The following is an 8,759-nucleotide window of genomic DNA, read 5'->3' as shown; positions in this document are numbered from 1 at the left end:
ATAAAGTGAATGCCTAGATGTTTGGATATAACTTCACCTTCTTAAACAAGTGCTTGCCATGCTTGTTCTGTTTCCAAAAATAAAAGAAAAGTTTGAACAAAAGTAACTTGGCTCAATTAGTGACAAATCAAGTAGAATTAAGTGGTGGTATGCATGCTTGATTGTTTAGTCAGATCACTGGAATTAGAATGTAGAATTATCATTTTTTTTGTGTAGAAATTGAAAATTGTCTATGGATCTTGATGAATAAATGTCTTTGGCCATGAAAAAGAAAGAAAAAGAAGAAGAAAAAGCCACTGAAAAAGGGTAACCAAAAAGCAAGAAAATTGAGAAAATAAGCTAGGCACCAATGGTTTGAACTTCTGAGACAAATGCCTGTGGTGTTTATGTATTAAGGATATGCTTGGATGAATAGGTTCTGAGGAGTGTTTCAACACTTGGTAACTTGGGTTAACTAACCCGGGATTATCAACCAAAAGTCCATTATCAAGAGCAACCTAAATACAAAACATTTAGTCACACAAAGAGGTGCTGGGCACCAATGTCTCAAGAAGAAATGTGAACTAAAATGCCTGAAGTGGATATGTGTAGTGCACTGATAAGAAAAAGAAAATGCCAAAGGCTTGTGCAACACATGACACTAAGCAAACAAGGAGCAAAGAAGCTCTAAGAAAAAGAAAAGAAAAACAAAGAAGAGAAGTGCCAAGGACATAAGAATAACAAGAGGCCATAGCAGTGTTTGATGGATGCAATGAAAAAGTGATAATCTTACCTGATAAGTATGAAAAAGTGATGCTGCAACTTTCTGCATAAAACCCTTCTGATGAACTTCAAATGCTTGCTAATATAGCCAATGTAATTGCTTTCTGTTTCATACTTTCTTCTCAAATAACTCAGGACTTGCTTAGGGACAAGCAAGTATTAAGTTTGGTGTTGTGATGCCAAGGCATCTTAGGCTAGTTTCACTAGCATTTTTCTGTTAGTTTTAGTTGTTTTATGCATTTTCTTGAGCTTAAAGTAACCAAGAATGGTTAAAAGAAGAACAAAGCAATGAACCATCCAAACAGTATGATTTTGATGCAAATTCCATGAGTTTTTAGTTATATTACTTGAATGCTATGAATGGAAGATTTCTCATGAAATTTTGCAAGACTTTGATGCAATTGTTTGGATGATTTCAGGGAAGAAGAGGCTAGGCAAGGAAGCAACAAAGTCAATAAAGGAAGCTTGAATATCACATGTGGAGTTTAAGTTCCAGTTTAAGCCTAAACTGGAGCTTAAACGCCAGAATCATGAAGGCTAAGAAATGCTGGAATTGAAGTTTAACCTCCAGTTTAACCTTAAACTGGAGGTTAAACGCCAGAATTAGAATTCCAATCAGGAAGCACTTCCACGTTTAACCTCCAGTTTAACCTTAAACTGGAGGTTAAACGCCAGAAGTGAGAAGAGCACCAAGGGGGGCAGTTCCACGTTTAACCTCCAGTTTAACCTTAAACTGGAGGTTAAACGCCAGAAAGGGGAAAAGCACCAGGGAGCCATTTCCACGTTTAAGCTCCAGTTTGACCTTAAACTGGAGCTTAAACGTGTTCGACCAAGTTTCTCCTCCAGGGTTGCTTTCTCCATTTCCACGTTTAAGCTCCAGTTTAACCTTAAACTGGAGCTTAAACGTGTTCGACACCTCCAGGGCTACCTTTCTCCTCTTCCACGTTTAAGCTCCAGTTTAACCTTAAACTGGAGCTTAAACGTGTTCGACCTCCAGGATGGCTTTCTCCTCTTCCACGTTTAAGCTCCAGTTTAACCTTAAACTGGAGCTTAAACGTGTTCGACCTCCAGGGCTGCCCTTCCTATCTCCACGTTTAAGCTTCAGTTTAACCTTAAACTGAAGCTTAAACGTGTTCGACTACATGACTCTCCAGGGCTGCCTTCTTCCATTTCCACGTTTAAGCTTCAGTTTAACCTTAAACTAAAGCTTAAACGTGCTTCTACAAAAGGCTTCACTGGTATGAAACCCATTTGAATATCATGGTTTATGGGATTGGGCCTGAAGGATTGATGAGTCTGAAATTTCAATTTATTGAGTCATGTGTCATTATTTGATTATCACTAAGTTGGCTCAATGAATGTTACAGAATTTGGATCAACAGCCTCATCAAGATTATGGATCATAAACCCAAGGCAAAAGGAAAGCATGGAGAGGCCTCAAAGCCCAAGAAACACAACAGAAGCTCAATATAGAAAGTGTATAAATAGGATAGAATTTAAGTTAGGAAGGGACTTTTACTTTCACTTTTGGCTAGTTTTCATATCTTTGTAATTGAATTCAGAGCTATGACTCACTAAACCCCCTTTCATTGGGTTAGGGAGCTCTATTGTAATTCAATGAATCAATAATAGTTTTATCTTCTTCTTCAATCTTTTCTCTTGAATTTTGTTAGAAAGCTTCTCGATCTAATTCCATTGGGTAGTTGTCTTGGGAAAGAAACTACCCATAATTGGAATCCTTCGGAACCTTGGGAAAGGAATGGAGGATTCATGCTAGAGAAGCTTTCTCACAGTGAATTGGATTGGGGTTTGGATGGATATTGTGACATGTAATCCTACCAAATTGTGGTTCATGAAACTGTGTGGTATAATCAGTGATCGAGCATCATCTCTTCTTATGAACATTTAAACCAAGGGATTGGGAATTTGTTTGTTTTTAGAGAGAATTGGTGAGCCAAGGGATTGGGATCCAATCATATAAGATTGCCAAGCAAAATTCAATGAACGCATTGGTTGAGGAAGAGATAAACATGTTTTGATTCGGAGATCTCAATATCTCCTAACACCCAATGAATTCCCCATTTCTGATTTCCACTTTCTCTTTACATTCTGCAATTACATTCATGCAATCACCCCCATTCCCTTTTAATTTCAGCAATCTAGCTTCTGCTCTTTACTTCATGCAATTTAAGATTCCGCCATTTAAATTTCTTGTCATTTACTTTTCCCGCCAATTTTACATTCCGCAATTCTCATCTAAATCTTGATTCCGCTCAACTAGAACACACTTCTAATCCGAATTGCTCACTCAACCAATCCTTGTGGGATTCGACCTCACTCTATTGTGAGTTTTTACTTGACGATAACCGGTGCACTTGCCGGAAGGAATTTTGCCGATCGTGCAATTTCCTAAATCGTAGCATAACTAATTTATGCGCATCAACCGCTCAGTCTCAAGTTTTCATTTGACACCTTCACGCCACAAGCACATGGTTAGGGACAGCTTTGTTTTGCCGCTTAGGCCAGGATTTTATTCCTTTTAGACCCTCCTATCCATTAATGCTCAAAGCCTTGGATCCTTCTTACCCTTGCCTTTTGGTTTTAAGGGCTACTGGCTTTTTCTACTGCTCCTTCTTCTTCTCTCCCTTTTTTTTTGCTGCATTTTCTTGTTTCAAGAATCAATTTCATGATTTTTCAGATCATCAATAACATTTCTCTTGTTCATCATTCTTTCAAGAGCCAACAATTTTAATATTCATAAAATTCAATATAAAAAATATGCACTGTTCAGGCATTCATTCAGAAGACAAAAAGCATTGCCACCACATATAAATAATTAGAATTTTCCTTATTAAGAACTCGAAAAAATATTGCCTCCTTATAATAAAAATCTACTATTTTATTCATGTTTGATGATGATGAGAAAAATAAATTATAGCTTAATTGGAGATAAAATCAAAATAGAGATACTAATTACTACTACTTATATATAACTTCTAAGGTAAATTTCTAATAAGAACAATTATCACAGAGTTAAGGCTAAGATTAGAACTCAACAACCTTGAATTTGGGAGGTGGATGCCTCTTTAGTCTGTGGAGTGCTTGGCCCTTCAAGAGATAGCTTCTGGCGCTTCAATTCCTTCAGTTCACGCCCTTGCTCTTCTTGTTCTCTAAGCAGTTTGCAGAGCATCCTATTTTAATTTTGCTGTTCTTCCTTCAGTTGATCCACAGCTTCTGTTTCGAATTTGCTCTTGGATCTCCGGATATTCGTCTTCTTTCAGATCGAATTTAACTTCCGGGATCACTCACCTTACACCCATTATTTTGTAGTAATGGTCGGAATGTTCTTTAGTTAAGAACTTCCCTTGATTCCAACGTGGTTTTAGAATATTCTCTTTCTTGTTTCTTGAGTTGGTTTGTTTTCCCTTAGGAGCCATGATCTTAGTGGGTATTGGCTTAGTGATCACGGATAACCACACCAAACTTAGAGGTTTGCTTGTCCTCAAGCAAAAGAAAAGAAAGGAGAGGGAAAGAGGGAGATCCAAGTTCGACTTGTGGAGGAGAGGGGGAGAGGCCGAACCAACATTTAAAGGGAAGGGGGGTGGGTTTCGAAAATTGTTTGAAAAAGATATGATAGAAAAAGTGATTTGGAAAAGATAAGTATGATAAGAAAAGATGTAATTTAAAATTGAAAAGATATGAAAGATATTTGAAAAAGATAAATCTGAATTTTGAAAAGATGTTGTGAAGATTTGAAAAAGATATTGATGAGTTGAAAAGATTTTAGAAGGAAAAGAGATAGAATTGTTTTGAAAAGGATTTGAAAATAATTTGAAGAGGATAAAAAAAAGGGTTTATGAATTAAGATACATTTGATATCTTTTGAAAAAGGATTTGAAAAATTAGGATTTGTAACATGTTTGTGCAAGAAATCATGAATTGAAACATAAAAAATGGAAAAAATTTGGATTGAAAACGAAATTGCCTACTCCCCACAATCCTGGCGTTAAACGCCCAACTGCTGCATGTTTTGGGCGTTTAACGCCCACTTGGTGCTTGGTCTGGGCGTTTAACGCCCAGCTGTTGCTTCCAGCTGGCGTTAAACGCCAGAAACTCCTTTGTCACTGGGCGTTTTTCTGAACGCCCAGGATGCTGTAAATCTGGCGTTAAACGCCCAGAAGCTGCTTCTTTCTGGCGTGTAACGCCCAGATGGCTATCTCTACTGGCGTTTTCTTGCCAGTGAGCTCTTTTTTCTGTTTTGTGCTCTGAATCTTTCTGTAGCCCTGTGAACTTATGCAATTGATTCTTTACCTTGTTAATATTGAACTTATATGCTTTAAAAATAAATAAAATGAAGAATAGAATAAAATAAAATAACAGAAAGAGTTTTGCTAATGGCTGGGTTGCCTCCCAGCAAGCGCTTCTTTATTGTCTTTAGCTGGACCTTGCTGAGCTTTTTAATCTAGCCTCAGCCTTGAGCATTCCTGCTCAATATTGCCTTCAAGATAATGTTTGATTCTCTGTCCATTAACAATGAACTTCTTATTAGAATCAATGTCTTGAAGCTCCACATAGCCATATGGTGACACACTTGTAATCACATATGGTCCCCTCCACCGGGATTTCAGTTTCCCGAGGAATAGCCTGAGCCTAGAGTTAAACAGCAGAACCTTCTGTCCTAATTCAAAGACTCTAGATGACAGCTTTCTGTCATACCACCTTTTTGCTTTCTCTTTGTAAAGCTTGGCATTTTCGAAGGTAGTGAGTCTGAATTCCTCTAGCTCATTCAGCTGGAGCAATCTTTTTTCTCCAGCTAATTTGGCATCAAAGTTTAGGAATCTGGTTGCCCAGTAGGCTTTGTATTCCAGTTCCATGGGCAGATGACAGGCCTTACCATACACAAGCTGGTATGGAGAGGTCCCTATAGGAGTCTTGAATGCTGTTCTGTAGGCCCACAGAGCATCATCCAAGCTTCTTGCCCAATCCTTTCTACGGGTACTTACAGTCCGTTCCAGGATTCTTTTCAATTCTCTGTTAGAGACTTCAGCTTGCCCATTTGTCTGTGGATGATATGGAGTTGCCACTTTGTGGCTAATTCCATATCGAACCATGGCAGAGTAAAGCTGTTTGTTGCAGAAGTGGGTGCCCCCATCACTGATTAGCACTCTAGGGACACCAAATCTGCTGAAGATATGTTTCTGAAAGAACTTCAGCACTGTCTTAGTATCATTAGTGGGTGTGGCAACAGCCTCTACCCATTTGGATACATAGTCAACTGCCACCAGAATATAAGTGTTTGAGTATGATGGTGGGAAAGGCCCCATGAAGTCAATATCCCATACATCAAACAACTCAATCTCCAAGATCCCTTGTTGAGGCATGGCATAACCATTAGGCAGATTACCAGCTCTCTGGCAACTATCACAGTTACGTACAAACTCCCGGAAATCTTTATAAAGGGTGGGCCAGTAGAAACCACATTGGAGGACCTTGGTGGCTGTTCGTTCACCTCTGAAATGACCTCCAAACTGTGACCCATGGCAATGCCATAAGATCTTCTGTGCTTCTTCTCTGGGCACACACCTATGGATTATTTCGTCTGTACATCTCTTAAAGAGATAGGGTTCATCCCACAAGTAGTACTTTGCATTAGTATTTAATTTTTTCTTTTGTTGCCTGCTGTACTCCTTAGGTATGAACCTTGCAGCTTTATAATTTGCTATGTCTGCAAACCATGGTGTTTCCTGAATGGCGAATAAGTGCTCATCCGAAAAGGTTTCAAAGATCTCAAGAGAGGGGAAGAACGCCCCTTCTACTGGTTCTATTCGGGACAGGTGATCAGCCACTTAGGTTTCTGTCCCTTTTCTATCTCTTATTTCTATATCAAACTCTTGCAGAAGCAACACCCATCTTATGAGCCTGGGTTTTGAATCCTGCTTTGTAAGTAGATATTTAAGAGCAGCATGGTCAGTGTACACAATCACTTTTGATCCCACTAAGTATGATCTAAACTTGTCAATGGCATAAACCACTGCAAGCAATTCTTTTTCTGTGGTTGTGTAATTTTTCTGTGCGTCATTTAAAACACGACTAACATAATAAATGACATGCAGAAGCTTATCATGCCTCTGCCCCAATATTGCACCAATGGCATGATCACTGGCATCACACATCAATTCGAATGGTAGTGTCCAGTCTGGTGCAGAAATAACTGGTGCTGTGACCAGCTTAGCTTTCAGAGTTTCAAACGCTTGCAGACACTCTGTGTCAAACACAAATGGCGTGTCAGCAGTTAGCAGATTACTCAGAGGTTTTGCGATTTTAGAAAAATCCTTTATAAACCTCCTATAGAATCCTGCATGCCCCAGAAAGCTTCTGATTGCCTTAACATTGGCAGGTGGTGGTAATTTTTCAATTACTTCCACTTTAACTTGATCCACCTCTATTCCCTTGTTTGAAATTTTATGCCCAAGGACAATCCCTTCAATCACCATAAAGTGACATTTTTCCCAGTTTAAAACCAGGTTAGTCTCTTGGCATCTTTTCAGAACTAGTGTCAAGTGATCAAGACAGGAGTTGAATGATTCTCCATATACTGAGAAGTCATCCATTAAGACTTCCAGAAATTTTTCCACCATATCAGAGAAAATAGAGAGCATGCATCTCTGAAAGGTTGCAGGTGCATTACACAGCCTAAATGGCATTCTTCTGTAGGCAAATACTCCAGATGGACATGTAAATGCAGTTTTCTCTTGATCCTGGGGATCTACTGCAATTTGGTTGTAACCTGAATAGCCGTCCAAAAAGCAGTAAAACTCATGACCTGCTAGTCTCTCTAGCATTTGGTCTATGAATGGTAAAGGAAAATGATCCTTTCTAGTGGCTGTATTGAGCCTTCTGTAGTCAATACACATGCGCCACCCTGTAACTGTTCTTGTAGGAACCAGTTCATTTTTTTCATTATGAACCACTATCGTGCCTCCCTTTTTGGGGACAACTTGAACAGGGCTCACCTAGGGGCTATCAAAAATAGGATAAATAATCCCAGCCTCCAGTAGCTTAGTGACCTCTTTCTGCACCACTTCCTTCATGGCTGGATTTAACCGCCTCTGTGGTTGAACCACTGGCTTAGCATCATCCTCCAATAGGATCTTGTGCATGCATCTAGCTGGGCTTATGCCCTTAAGGTCACTTATGGACCACCCAAGGGCTGTCTTGTGTGTCCTTAGCACTTGAAGTAGTGCTTCCTCTTCCTGTGAATTCAAAGCAGAGCTTATGATCACTAGAAAAGTGTCACCTTTTCCTAGAAATGCATATTTCAGGGATGGTGGTAATGGTTTGAGCTCGGGTTTAGGAGGTTTTTCCTCTTCCTGAGGAATTTCCAGAGGCTCTTTAAATTCCTTTGAATCCTCCAGATCAGGCTGAGCATCTTTAAAGATGTCTTCCAGCTCTGATTCGAGACTCGCAGCCATGTTGATCTCCTCTACTAAAGAGTCAATAAGATCAACTTTCATGCAGTCTTTTGGTGTGTCTGGATGCTGCATGGCTTTGACAGCATTCAACTTAAACTCATCCTCATTGACTCTCAGGGTTACTTCCCCCTTTTGGACATCAATGAGAGTTCGTCCAGTTGCTAGGAAAGGTCTTCCTAGAATGAGAGTAGCACTCTTGTGCTCCTTCATTTCTAGCCCTACAAAGTCAGTGGGGAAGGCGAATGGCCCAACCCTGACAATCATGTCTTCAATCACGCCTGATGGGTATTTAAAGAAGCCATTAGCAAGTTGGAGACATATTCGGGTTGGTTTGACTTCTTCAATCAAACCAAGCTTTCTGATAGTGGATGCAGGTATTAGGTTGATACTTGCCCCAAGATCACATAAAGCTGTCTTGGTGCAATTACCCTCTAATGTGCATGGTATCATGAAGCTCCCGGGATCTTTAAGCTTTTCTGGGAAGCTTTTCAGAATGACTGCACTGCATTCTTCAGTGAGGAGAAC

This window comes from Arachis ipaensis, chromosome B2 (genome assembly GCF_059453495.1).
Source record: "Arachis ipaensis isolate K30076 ecotype BB chromosome B2, ASM5945349v1, whole genome shotgun sequence".
Lineage (NCBI taxonomy): Eukaryota > Viridiplantae > Streptophyta > Magnoliopsida > Fabales > Fabaceae > Arachis > Arachis ipaensis.
The sequence above is the reverse complement of the archived record's forward strand: the minus strand, read 5'-3'. Positions refer to the sequence as shown.